Source organism: Chiloscyllium plagiosum, unplaced genomic scaffold, assembly GCF_037043375.1.
Source record: "Chiloscyllium plagiosum isolate Xiang-an unplaced genomic scaffold, Cpla_swu_hap1 HiC_scaffold_20, whole genome shotgun sequence".
Lineage (NCBI taxonomy): Eukaryota > Metazoa > Chordata > Chondrichthyes > Orectolobiformes > Hemiscylliidae > Chiloscyllium > Chiloscyllium plagiosum.
The window spans coordinates 46,142,099-46,155,436 of NW_028270158.1; positions in this window are offsets into that span (position 1 = coordinate 46,142,099).

Below are 13,338 nucleotides of genomic sequence, written 5' to 3' on the forward strand. Positions count from 1 at the left end.
CCCTCACTTTTAGGAGACGACATCTCAGTGGGCTGGAGCAGCCAATCACACTAACTAGGAGGCAAGCACATTAAACTTGAGGTACCGAAAACTAATCATTAAAGACCAAAACGTATTATGTCCAAATATTGCAAGGTTGTCAGGAGATATCGGGAAAATGTGGAGGCAAAACATCGAGGCGAAGCTTTACTTTTAAAACGTCTGAAAATGATGTGACAAAAAGAAGATTGAAGTAGGAAGGTTGCTGCAATTTCAGGAAAAGAATGAAGAATCGAGGGTGCTGTGAAATTCAATTCTGACTCTAAGGATTGTGTTCTTATGTAGCAGTTCAAAAAGGCAGCTGTCCACCATCTTCCCAAGGGCAACCAGGGTTGGGCAATGAATACTGGTCCAGCCAGTGACATCCACATCCCATGAAACAGTTTTGAAGAAAAGGATGTAAGGGAGAGGGACAGTGTATCAGATGGCACTCAGGAAGTCCAAGAGAGGCAAACTAATCATATTTCTGCCCCGAACTGCAAAGCAGTATAAAGATTGAAAGAACTGCAGATGCTGTAAATCAGAAACAAAAACCGAAATTGCTGGAAAAACTCAGAGGGTGTGGCACTATCTGTGGAGGGAAATCAGAGTCGACATTTTGAGTCGAGTGAGCCTTCCTCAGAATGCAATGTTGGACCCTTTTTTTAAAGTCATCTGCTCAGCTAGATAACCTGAGTTGCTGACTGCCTTCACCCCATTGACTGCAGGTGACTCACCTCCACCATCTCAAGGGCAATTCGAGACGTGCAATAAGTGCACGTCTCGATTATTCAATTCCTGTTAATGAATACCTAAGTGTGTGTCCTGTGACTGCTGTGATGATAAAGTGTTAATGTATGCATGTACCCACCAAAACATTTTCTAATATTTATAGAGTTCAAAGTTTGTGAGAAGATTTGTAGCTCGGGTGCTCGTTGCTGTGGTTCTGTTCGCCGGAAGCGGCAGGATCAGGCCACTATAAATGCCGGAGGAAACACCACAGAAGCGCTTCACAGGAGGATCCCAAGCACTGAGGATGTCACCTAGACAGGGGACGAAACGTTTGCAACAAAAACTTCCAGCTCGGAGATCAGAACCACAGCATTTATAGAGTTCTTTGAAGTTGTGAGAAGTGTTTATTAGTAAGTTGCAGAGATGGAAGAGTAAAATTAAAGGCAGTCAGAATGTGATAGTCACCAACGGAGAGGTCAGAAGAAGATTCTCTACCCAGTGGCCATTGAGAATGTGAAGTCACTCCCACAGGGATATACGATGCTAAAGAGGATTGATAAAGTGGGTGTAGTGTGGATGCTTCCCTTATGGACAAATTAGAACAACAGGTCTTGGTCTTAGGTGAAGGGGGTGGCAGATTTAAAACAGATGAAGAAGAAAGTTCTCTTGAAGGGTGCAGAGTGCAGTGAGCACTGGGAGATTGAGTAAATTTAAGGAGGTGATAGATTTTTGATCAATAATGTGTTACAGGGTTCTGGGGAACGGGCAGGAAACTGGAGTTGAGGTTGAGGTGAGATCAGCCACGCTAATATTAAATCACAGAGCAGGTTCGAGGAGCTGAATTGCCTGCTTCTGTTCCTAGTTCTTACGTTCACAGGGAGCTCTTGGATGAATCTAGGAGGAGGCTCGATGATCAAATGATGGGTTTAAACTGATGGAGTTGGTTGAGAAAAGATGGGATGGGTTCAAATGGAATATTAGTACCAGAATGGACTGGTGTAGCCTAAGGGCCAGTTCCCATGCTGGTATTTTGATGTTTCAATCAAGAAAGCAGGTTCTGATCTATACCACACAATGTTAAAATTAATCACTTTGCTAAAATAGAAAATCAGGAAGCATGCAATAAATCCTCCCAAAAATATAAATAGAAATAGCAATTTCATGATTTGGTTTCAAGCCATTTTTCAGGATGTACATGCCTTTTTAATTTGTGTTGTTAAACATTGTCTTTGCCCAATTGACTTCCCTCGTACATGTTGTGCACCAGTTTTCATCACGACTCCATGAATGATTTCCTAACTGTATTTGGTAGATTACGGGTTCAGTTGCCATGGAGATGGATAGAAAACGGATTATGAATGAAGGGACTAAAGGGAGGGGTTGGATTGTTGAATGAAATCACTAACGAAAGGCAACCACAATGGTAGAGGAGCAGGAAGACTTGGGGGCTCGGGAGCACCAATCTTTAAAATAGGGGAAACAACTTGATGATGGAATTTTAAATAAATACCAGCAAAGAAGAAAGACTAAAACCCAGACTGGTTATTGATTAGGCAACAGTTACAATACTATGTTGAATACCACACCTCACTAGGATTAGGCAAGTCAAATCTAGCTATTCCTCCTCACAAAGGTGAAAGACGTTAAGAAGAACACAGACCCAGGTGACAGATAGCACAGACCACATTTCATACTGAACAAGAATGATTATTTAAAACTATACAAATAGATAGGCTCCAGCTACTGGGAAACACCAATTGTGAACTATTGAAGCATATAACTCAACTAGTTAAAACTCTAACCACCTTATAACTGCCCCGTACACACACAGACAGGAACAAATAACATGGACGTTATAGAACATAGAACATAGAAGAATACAGCGCAGTACAGGCCCTTCGGCCCTCGATGTTGCGCCGATCCAAGCCCACCTAACCTACACTAGCCCACTATCCTCCATATGCCTATCCAATGCCCGCTTAAATGCCCATAATGAGGGAGAGTCCACCACTGCTACTGGCAGGGCATTCCATGAACTCACGACTCGCTGAGTAAAGAACCTACCCCTAACATCTGTCCTATACCTACCCCCCCTTAATTTAAAGCTATGCCCCTTGTATTGGCAGAGGGAAAACTGGGAAAGCAGTTCAGTGGTCCCTGCTCACTGGATCTGCTGGGATCTTTACCTGTTCATATTTATAACGATCTCTGGCTTGTTAATTAAACATCACAGAGCTTACAGCAGGATAAATAAACTGGTTTTCTTCTGGCTTGGAGTGTTCTTTTACATAGAGTTAAAACTCACACAACACCAGGTTATAGTGCAACAAGTTTGTTTGGAAGTACAAGCTTTCGGAGCGATAAAGGAGCAGCGCTCTGATAGCTAGTGCTTCCAAATAAACCTAGGAGGCAGTGAGGTCTACAGATGCTGGAGATCAGAGTTGAGAATGTGTTGCTGGAAAAACACAACAGGTCAGGCAGCATCCCAGGAGCTCTCCACCCCCGAGGCTCTCAGCCTTATTCCTGATGAAGGGATCCAGCCCGAAACGTCGATTTTCCTGCACCTGGGATGCTACCTGACCTGCTGTGCTTTTCCAGCAACACACTCTCAACTCTTCCAAATAAACCTGTTGGACTATAACCTGGTGATGTATGATTTTTTAACTTTGTACACCCCAGTCCAACACCGGCATCTCCACATCATTTTCTATCAAGAACAGAGACAGCTCCTGAAATTGTAGAGATCTGATGACTTCTTGATCACAGCCCCTAGCTGCTGAGCTAGCTGGGAGCCAATCACACAGTTGTTGGCAGGCAGAAGGACTTTGGTCTGTGGACTAGTGACCAATTATCAGTCAATGACTCGTTGCCAGCTGAATCCCCGTTTATAAACAAAGCTCGGCTCCAGCTCATCTGCAAACCTACAGTGCAGTTGTAAGCAGCATTTGCCATGACTATCGGGTTACTTGCTTTTTAAAACACCATAAGCTTTCAATGGTCGCTGGTTTTTAAAGCAGTGCTTTTTTCATTTGAGTCTGCAATAAAAAGTAGAAAGGTGCGACTTTTACACCAACTTTGGTCAACATACTCCAGAGAGGATGGCAAGGCTACAAAGAGGATGCAGATCTGATCAGCTATAAAAGAACCTGGGTTGGTGGGGAGAGGCTTTATCGGACAAAACCTGATTAATTTGAACAAGGAAACCAGCACCAGCAAATGGGGTGGAATATAGAATAAAGGCAGTAGATCAACTGTGATCTTATTGAATGGGACAGGCAGATAGAGGCCACATGGTGTAATCCAGCCTCTTAACTTATTGACATATCAACCTAATGACTCAGAAAAGCAGATAAATAGGATATAAAATCCTGAAATAGTTGCCAAAAAAGCCAACAATTCAAAAAAATACACACACAAAATGCACATCTAATAAAAAAATGTGAAGTAGAATACAAGCATGTCAACATTTCAGACCAGGCTATTGCTGATGTACAGAGACTTCTCGGATATGAACATGGTCAGACTTGCAGCATTATTTTAAAGTTGATCACGTTTCTCATTGAATTCTATTTGCTCAGAGTGATTATTTGAATTGATGCTGACAGTTAGGATTACTGGTGAAAATCCATAATTGGTTTCAGTTAGTCACCAGAATATAAAGTATTCATGCGACCTCTCGACAGAGCATCATTTCGTTGAATTCTTCTGACTCTTGGCTGGTCTGTGATCCACGGTTACCGTAGACAAGGGCCTATGCTATGTTCGCAAACAGTCTTGATCATACAGAGATCATTATACACAGATAGTTACTCAGTCCAGGTAGAAGTTACAGTCATAGAGTACAAAGAATCACTGTGATCAACAGTGGAAGAAGGAGCAGCAAGAAGAGAATGAGGCATGGGAGAGGGAAAGAAAGGGAGTAAGAGGCAGAGAGAGAGAGAGAGAAAGGGGTAAATAGGAGACAAAAAGTGAGGAAGAGAGAGTGAAAGGTAGAGAGAGGAGAATCATAAGGAGAGAAAAGGGGGAGGAGATAGTGATGATGAGCGTGAGGGCACGTAGATGGGTGATGGATTGGAAAGGCAGAATTAGGGGAGGGATAAAGAAGATGGGGATGTGGTAAAGAGCAAGAAGGGGAAGGAAAGGGAGAGATGAAGGAGTTAGTGGGAGAGAGGGAGAGAGGATGAGGAGGGTGAATGTCAGAAGGAGGAGAGGGAAAAGAGTGAGGAGGGGGAAGAGAGAGGGGAGAGTGAACATCATACTATTGATTGGAATTCGATCTAAAGGGATTTGCTGAAGAAACTGAGTTCATAATGCTTCAGGCTGAGAATGTAGGGAACAAATCCTTCCTTAATATGAATCTCCATTGAAAACAGAGACCATCAACCACAAAGGATCAAATATTTCATAGGCTTGCAACATTAGTTAATTTACACTCATAAATACATCTAATGTGTGGCTCGCAATTCATTGTATTCAACAAACAACATTTGTGTTTTCACACAATCATATTTTGTTACCTCATTTTCTACTTTCAGGACAGAAGCTCAAAGTTAGAAGCTAATATAGATTTTTCCCCCCTGGCAGTTTTGATGAATGGAAACACCAGGTTTTATATTTAGACAGACTTGCACTGATATATGGGCTAAATGTATTTGAGCCACCTGACTAATATCTTTCCCCTCAACTAACAATGATTTCAGGTAATAGAGTTTTTACAGCACTGAATTCCACTCCATTATACAACAACATTTATTTACAGTGCAACCTGCTTTATTTTTTGAGAGTGTATTAGACAGCCTGAAAGTTAAAGGAAATTACTCAAATGAAGCCAAATATTATCCAGAAATAGATTTTGGCTCTTGGTAAATTACACAAATGTGTAATGGCTGCTGTTCCAAGTAGGTGTACTGAGAGACCATAGGATCAAAATAAGTAGGAGCAGAAATAGACCGTTCAGCCCATCGACTCTGCTTCACAATTCAGTGAGACTATGGCTGGTTTGATCATCGTCAACCAAACTTGGCATGTCTTTTTCCCAGAACTCCAGACTCCTTTTACAGATCTGTCTGTCCCAACCTTGGATATAATTAATGGTGTCTCTGTAATGAAGCTTCTCACAGACCAGGGAGGTGATGGCCTAGTGGTATTATCATGAGCCTATCAATCCAGAGACCCCAGGCAATATTCGAATCATCAAATAGCACATGGTGGAATTTGAATTCAATAGAAATCTGGAACTAAACATCTGATGAAACCATGAAACAATTCCAAAAATCCATCTGGTTCATTAATGTCCTTTATGGAAGGAAATGGAGTGATCTGGGCCAGGTGCTGGCAGGTGGAACTAGATTGGGTTGGGATATCTGGTCGGCATGGACGAGTTGGACCAAAGGGTCTGTTTACGTGCTGTATATCTCTATGAATCTATGAAACTGCCACCCTTACCTGGTCTGGCCTACATGTGACTCCAGGCACACAGCAATTTAGTTGATTCTTAACTGCCCTCTGGGTAATTATGAGTAGGCAATAAATGCCAACGACACCCACATTCTCCAAATCTGAATACAAAAAAAATTGACTATCCTTTGACAGAAGATTTGTGATTAACTTGTGTTAGCTCCTGCACTAGCAAAGCCTTGATTTGAAAAGGTCATTATACCTGTAACCCAATAATCTCTTCCATCCCACAAGATTCTGTGATCTCTGAGTTCCTGTAAATTTCCGACTCTCATCGCTCTATCAGTGACAGCTGCGCCTTTATCCTGTTGGGGCCCTTTGAGCAGGAATTCTTTCCCAAGATCTCTCTAGCTCTCTTTTACTCAGCTTTTAATCCCTGCTCCTAATATTTATGTTAGATCTCAGTGCCAGCTCTGGCGAAGCATGGTGGGACATTTCATGATTTCCCTACGTCAATACAAGTTATTGTTAAATAGGATTTGAGGCTGGATTTCTGGTCTCAGTATGGAGTTAATTGATCTCAGTCAGAGTTTATAAGCAACAATGCACCTGGGGAAGGGATACAGCAAATTGAACAGTGCCCTTACAAGTGTGGTGTCAATGTGAACATGTGCATCTTTTAGAATTCCTTCATGGGATACGGGCAACATTGGCTAGACCAGCATTTATTGCTCAAAGGGCAGTTAAGAGCCAACCACATTGTTGTGGGTCTGGAGTCACATAGAGGTAAGATTTCCTTCCCTAACAAGGATAGGCAGCACGGTGGCTCAGTAGTTAGCACTGCAACCTCACAGCACCAGGGATCTGGGTTCAATTCCAGCCTCGGGCATCTGTCTGTGTGGAGTTTGCATGTTCTCCTTGTGTCTGCATGGGTTTCCTCCCACAATCCAAAGATGTGCAGGTTAGGTGGATTGGCCATGCTAAATTGCCCGTAGTGTTGGGTGCATTAGTCAGAGGGAAATGTAGAGAAATAAGGGACTGGGTCTGGGTGGGTTACTCTTCGGAGGGTTAGTGTGGACTTATGGGCCGAAGGGCCTCTTTCCACACTGTAGGGATTCTAAGGACTAGATTTCTTTTTTTAAAACGACAATGGTTACATAGTCACCATTACACAAATTTTATTCCAGATTTTTATAGAACTCAGATTTCGTCATGGTGGAATTTGAACTCATGTCCCCAGAGCTCTAAGCATGTCTTCTGGGTTACTGGGCTAGTTACATTACCACTACAGTATCACCTCCCCTAAACATGCACACGTAAGTCAGCTATTTACAGACGTGGCTTTGGTGTGAATGTTATGTGAAACTGTTTTTACACTGACCTATTAATCCTGACCTTCTGCATATTATAAAGCTCTGGGTCAAATACGTTGATGACACTTTTATAATCATTAAAAACACGGAAATAGAGAATACACACCGGATCATCAACTCCACACTCACAGGAATCCGATTCACGAGAGAGGAAGAAAAGGACAACCAACTCCCATTCCTAGATGTGAGGGTACAGAGAACACCAAACGGAGAATTCACCACTAAGGTATACAGGAAAGCCACACACACAGACCAAGTCCTGAACTATGAAAACAACCACCCCAACACACACAAACGAAGTTGCATCAAGACACTGTTCAAAAGGGCCACAACACACTGCAGCACACCAGAACTGCAAAAAGAGAAGAGGAACACCTATACAAGGTATTCGCAAAAAATGGATATCCTCGCAATTTCATCAACAGATGCCTAAGGGAAAGACAACAGAACGAGGACATGCCGCAACCCAAAGGACTAGCCACACTACCATACATCAAGAACATCTCTGAAATGACAGCCAGACTACTGCGACCACTAGGACTTATAACAGCACACAAACCAACAGCCACTCTCAGACAACAACTCACCAAAACGAAGGACCCGATACCCAGCATGAGCAAAACTAATGTAGTGTACAAAATCCCATGCAAGGACTGCACAAAACACTATATAGGACAAACAGGAAGACAGCTAATGATCCGCATCCACGAACATCAACTAGCCACGAAACGAGACGACCAGCTATCCCTAGTAGCCACACACGCAGACGACAAGCAACATGAATTCGACTGGGACAACACTACCATTATAGGGCAAGCGAAACAAAGAACAGCCAGGGAATTCCTAGAAGCTTGGCACTCATCCACAAACTCCATCAACAAACACATCGATCTGGACCCAATATACCGGCCACTACAGCGGACAGCTGAAACAGACAACCGGAAGCGGCAGGGACAGGCCACTATAAACACCGGAGGAAACATCAAAGAAGCGCTTCGCAGGAGGATCCCAAGCACTGAGGATGTCACCTAGACAGGGGACGAAACGTTTGCAACAAAAACTTCCAGCTCGGCGAACAGAACCACAGCAGCGTATTATAAAGCTCCCACAAGGAATCCAATAAAACAAACTGATGCCATGAAAAGCCAGTCCATAAAGATACTAAACAACAATGAAATATATCAGTCAGACTAATAAAAAGCTTTAAAAAATGTAATGATACATGATGTAAATGCCCTGGTGCTACACAGATGTGCAACTCATTTTGAAAGAATATATTGTTTTCTCTCAATACTGGCTAATTTCTACTCCAATACTCTCTTGCTCAATACTCACCTATTGCCTCCAACAATCTTTCCCCTCTCACCCTAAACCTATGCCCTCTAGTTCTGGACTCCCCAACCTCAGGGAAAAGACTTTGCCTATTTATCCTATCCATGCCCCTCATAATTTTGTAAGGTCACTTTCCGCCTCCGATGCTCCAGGGAAAACAGACCCAGCCTGTTCAGCCTCTCCCTATAGCTCAAATCCTCCAACCCTGGCAACATCCTTGTAAATCTTTTCTGAACCCTTTCAAGTTTCACAACATCTTTCCGAAAGGAAGGAGAACAGAATTGCACGCAATATTCCAACAGTGGCCTAACCAATGTCCTGAACAGCCGCAACATGACCTCCCAATTGAGCCTATATTTCCAAGTCAGGGTGGTTCGCGCCTTGGCAGGGAATCTTGAAATTGGTGATGTTCCCATGTAACCTGATGAGGCCACAGTTAGAGTATGGCGAGCAGTTCTGGGAGTCTACATTGTAGGAAGAATGTGATGGTATTGGAGAGGGTGCCGAGGAGGTTGACCAGGATGTTGCTGAGCTGGAGCACTTCAGTTATGAAGAGAGATTGGATAGACTAGGGTTGTTTCCCTTAGAGTAGAGGAGGCTGAGAGGGGGAGATGACTGAGATGTATAAAATTACGAGGGACATAAGGTAGATGGAAGGAACTTTTCCCATAGGTGGAGGGATTAATGACAGGGTGAGGGGGGGAGGGGGGCAAAGAGTCAAGGTGAGGGTCAGGAGGTTTACAGGGGACGTGGGATTTTTTTTCACAGAGACAGTAGTGGAAATCTGGAACTTGTTGCCTATAAGGATGGTAGAGGCTGAAACCATCGTAACATTTAAGAAATATTTAGATGTACATTTGCAAGGCCAAGGCATATAAGGCTATGGGCCAAGAGTTGGAAAATAGGAATAGAATAGTTTTGTGATTGTCTTTGACTCGTACAGATTTGATGAGTGGAAGCGAACCTTTCTGTCTTTTGGGTCTTTGGGACTCGATGACTATTACATGCTCAAGGCCTTATAAGTGGGAAATGTTGTGAGTTCGGAAAATGCTGTCAAAAGAGTCTTGGTGAGTTACCTCAATGTGTCTTGTAGCTGGTACACATTACTGTGTGTCAGTGATGGAAAGAATGAATGCTTAAGGTCGTGAATGGTGAATGGTCAATCAAGCTGGCTGCTTTGCCCTGGATGGTATTGCGTTTCTTGAGTGTTGAAGCTGTACTCAACATGAAAAGTGGAGAAAAGTCTCCCACCCTCCTTGACCTGTGCCTTCTAGATTGTAGAAAGATCTTGGTGAGTCAGAAGGTGAGTTCCTTGCTGCAGGATGCCTAGTCTCTGACCTGTTGTTGTAGCCATTTTATTTATATGTTCAGGTTCTAGTCAATGGTCACCTCCAGGAAGTTGATAGTGGCAGTCTCAGTGACATGATGAATGTTAAGGGATCTCAGCTGGATTTTCTCTTGTTGGAGATAGTTATTGTTAACACGTGAGGTAAATATTACCTCCCATTTATCACCCCAAGTTTGAATGTTAGCCAGGTCTTGCTATGTATGCTATGCTTCAGTGTTTGAGACACCATCATCACTGGACATTCCTATTTAGGACCTATTGATGGAGGGAAGGCTATTGATGAAGCAGCTGATGATAGCACCGTGGCTCAGTGGTTAGCACTGCTGCCTCACAGTACCAGGGTCCCAGGTTCGATTCCAGTCTTGGGTGACTGTCTGTGTGGAGTTTGCACATTCTCCCCATGTCTGCGTGAGTTTCCTCTGGGTGCTCCGGTTTCCTCCCACAGTCCAAAGATGTGCAGGTCAGGTGAATTAGCCATGCTAAGTTGCCCATGGTGTTAGGTGCATTAGTCAGAGGGAAATGGGTCTGGTTGGGTTACTCTTTGGAGGGTCGGTGTGGACTTGTTGGGCCGAAGGGCCTGTTTCCACACTGTAGGGAATCTAATCTAATCATAGATGTGTTTAAGACATGACCCTGAGATAATCTGTCAAGGTGTTCTGGAACTGAGATGTTTGAATCTAACAACCACAACTATCTTCCTTTGTGCCACGTATTTGTGGAGAATTTCTCCCGATTCCCATTGACTCCTGTTTACCTGGGGCCTCATTACTCGGTCAAACGCTTAATGTCAAGGGCAGTCATTCTCTCCTCTGGAATTTAACTCTTCTGTCCATGTTTGGGCCAAGATTGTAATGAGGTCAGAGCTGTGATAAGGTTTGATGTTTAAAGCGATATTTATTTACCAAACTAAAGGCGATTTTATCTTAACTTTTGATGAGTAGAATTTTGATGCATTGGGAAGAATTGAGGTAACCTGGTGGGTTTTGGGGTGTAATCACTGAAATAATGCAGGATACGTGACAACCAATTTATGTATAACCAACTCCCACAAATATCAATACAATCATGACTCAATCAACTGTTTTTAGGTGTTAGTTTGAACCAATATCAAATTTATAAAGCAAACCCACACAGTCCAGTTATCATATCATTTTTTCTTTCCTCTTCAGATTGGCAGGGAATTTGGAGATTCTAGAACAATCCTAGTGTGTTAACAACTTGACTTCAGATAGATTACAGGAGCTTTTCTCAGATCCAGTTGAGCTGGTATTCAGTCACAGTGAAGTGCTTTGCACTGCCTGTCCATGGCCATCTCAAACACATTCCGTGATCGAATTAAATAGTGACAGCTTCACAGAATTGGCTAGCTGAGTTCAGCTCCTCAGTGAAACTGTGTCCGTGTTGGCAGATTGCAGGTTAATAAACATCTGGGCCCATCTGCCTTGAACAGCATCCACAACGGCTAGTGTTGGCAATTAAGTGAGCCTGACGTCTTTCTTTGCCAGAATGAGCAGACAGCTCTACACCCTATGGCATGCTGCAAGACATATCCTGTGATTGCAAAAACTACTAGGCAAAGGATTATGAGCGTCATTGGTAGCACTTTTGTCTCTGGGTCTAAATACTGAACATTCAAGGTCTCCTCTCAGAATTTCAGTACAAAACCTAGGCTGATGTTTCCAGTTCAGTACAAAGTGCATAATTCAAAATTGACAGCATTAGATTTTGGATGAAACCTTAAACCAAGTCTCACTTTGCTGCCTCAGGTGCACGTCAAGGACCCTTGTAGCAACAATCTCATTTGGAAACATTAGGTACTTGCTTTTAGTCACTCAATAGGTCAAAGGGCCTTTTTCTGTTCTGTAGACCTCTCTGGTTCTATGGTAGATGCCATTACGCCCCAACACGCAACATGGCAGTGCAGAAACATCCTGTTAGTGCATCTGAGATGTGCCATGATAGCACAGCAAATCTGCGGATGTGGGTTGCATGTGGCTGGAGCATGCTCTGAAACATCAGAGGCAGGTGTCCAAGATGGCGGCCCAGAGGATAAGTGGTAATCTGGAGTCACCAAGTATCTTCTCAGAACTTTCATGTCAGGAATTCTCAGCCTGGTTAAATTGGCTCCTTTCCCAGTGTTAGTTCATTTAAGACATGGGAGAAAAGGTAGCCACAAGGGAATACATCCATTTTTAAATTAACCTTGTTGCAACCAACTGAGGGAGTTTGTGAATGAAAACAGGGAATGTAAGTCATCCCACCCCTCAATAAGTTTTAATGATTTGGGACATTCCATCTGGAACTTTACCCAATTTGAAAACCTTGCCCAATGACCAGGACAAGGGTTACAGCAGCTGAGACCAGGGTGCAGTCAGACAATGTTAGAGGTGGAGGTTTCTTAAGAAAGGGATTTTGCCTCCATCACTCTATCCAAATGTCTATTCTATATGTTGATCACTCTTTCTATGAAGGGAGGATTTCCTGACGTCAGTCCTGAATGATCTTTCACTAAGTTTCAATCCATGTGCTGTTCATCATGACTTAACTGAAAGTAACATTCTGAGATTTGCCCAATTCTGTTTCTTTCAGTATATCCTGTTCAGCTAGCACCTGTCAGATTAGATCCAGACTAGAACTCCCTTCAGTCTGTGTCCATACACAGCTCAGTCTGAATCGCAATCATTACTGGCACCCCAAATGCCATCTACACAGAGGCATACCCAGTTGTCATATTCTTAACAAAACAGTTACCATTTTCACTGGATTCTCAAGTAGCGCAGATTGAATTTACTTGAAATTCTCAAACAGGTTAACTTTACAGACAAGCCATTAGTTTTCAGTTGTAGAGTAGCTAATGCACACGCCCTTCCTCTGACCTGCTGCTGTCTGGAGTCCTCAAAGCTCCTGCTCATTCTGGTCCATGGCTCATTATCATACTCAACTCTTAAAGCAGCAACACAGCAGGGCCTAACTGGTCCTGAGGAGGGTCTGCTGGTAAAGGCCTGGCGTTTGGGCATTTCAGACTACGAAAGACAAGTTTACATTTATGTAGTACCTACCACAACCTTGTGAATTTTCAAATCACTTTACTGCCATGAAGTGTAGTCACTGTTGGAATGTAGAAAACACGGCTGCAGG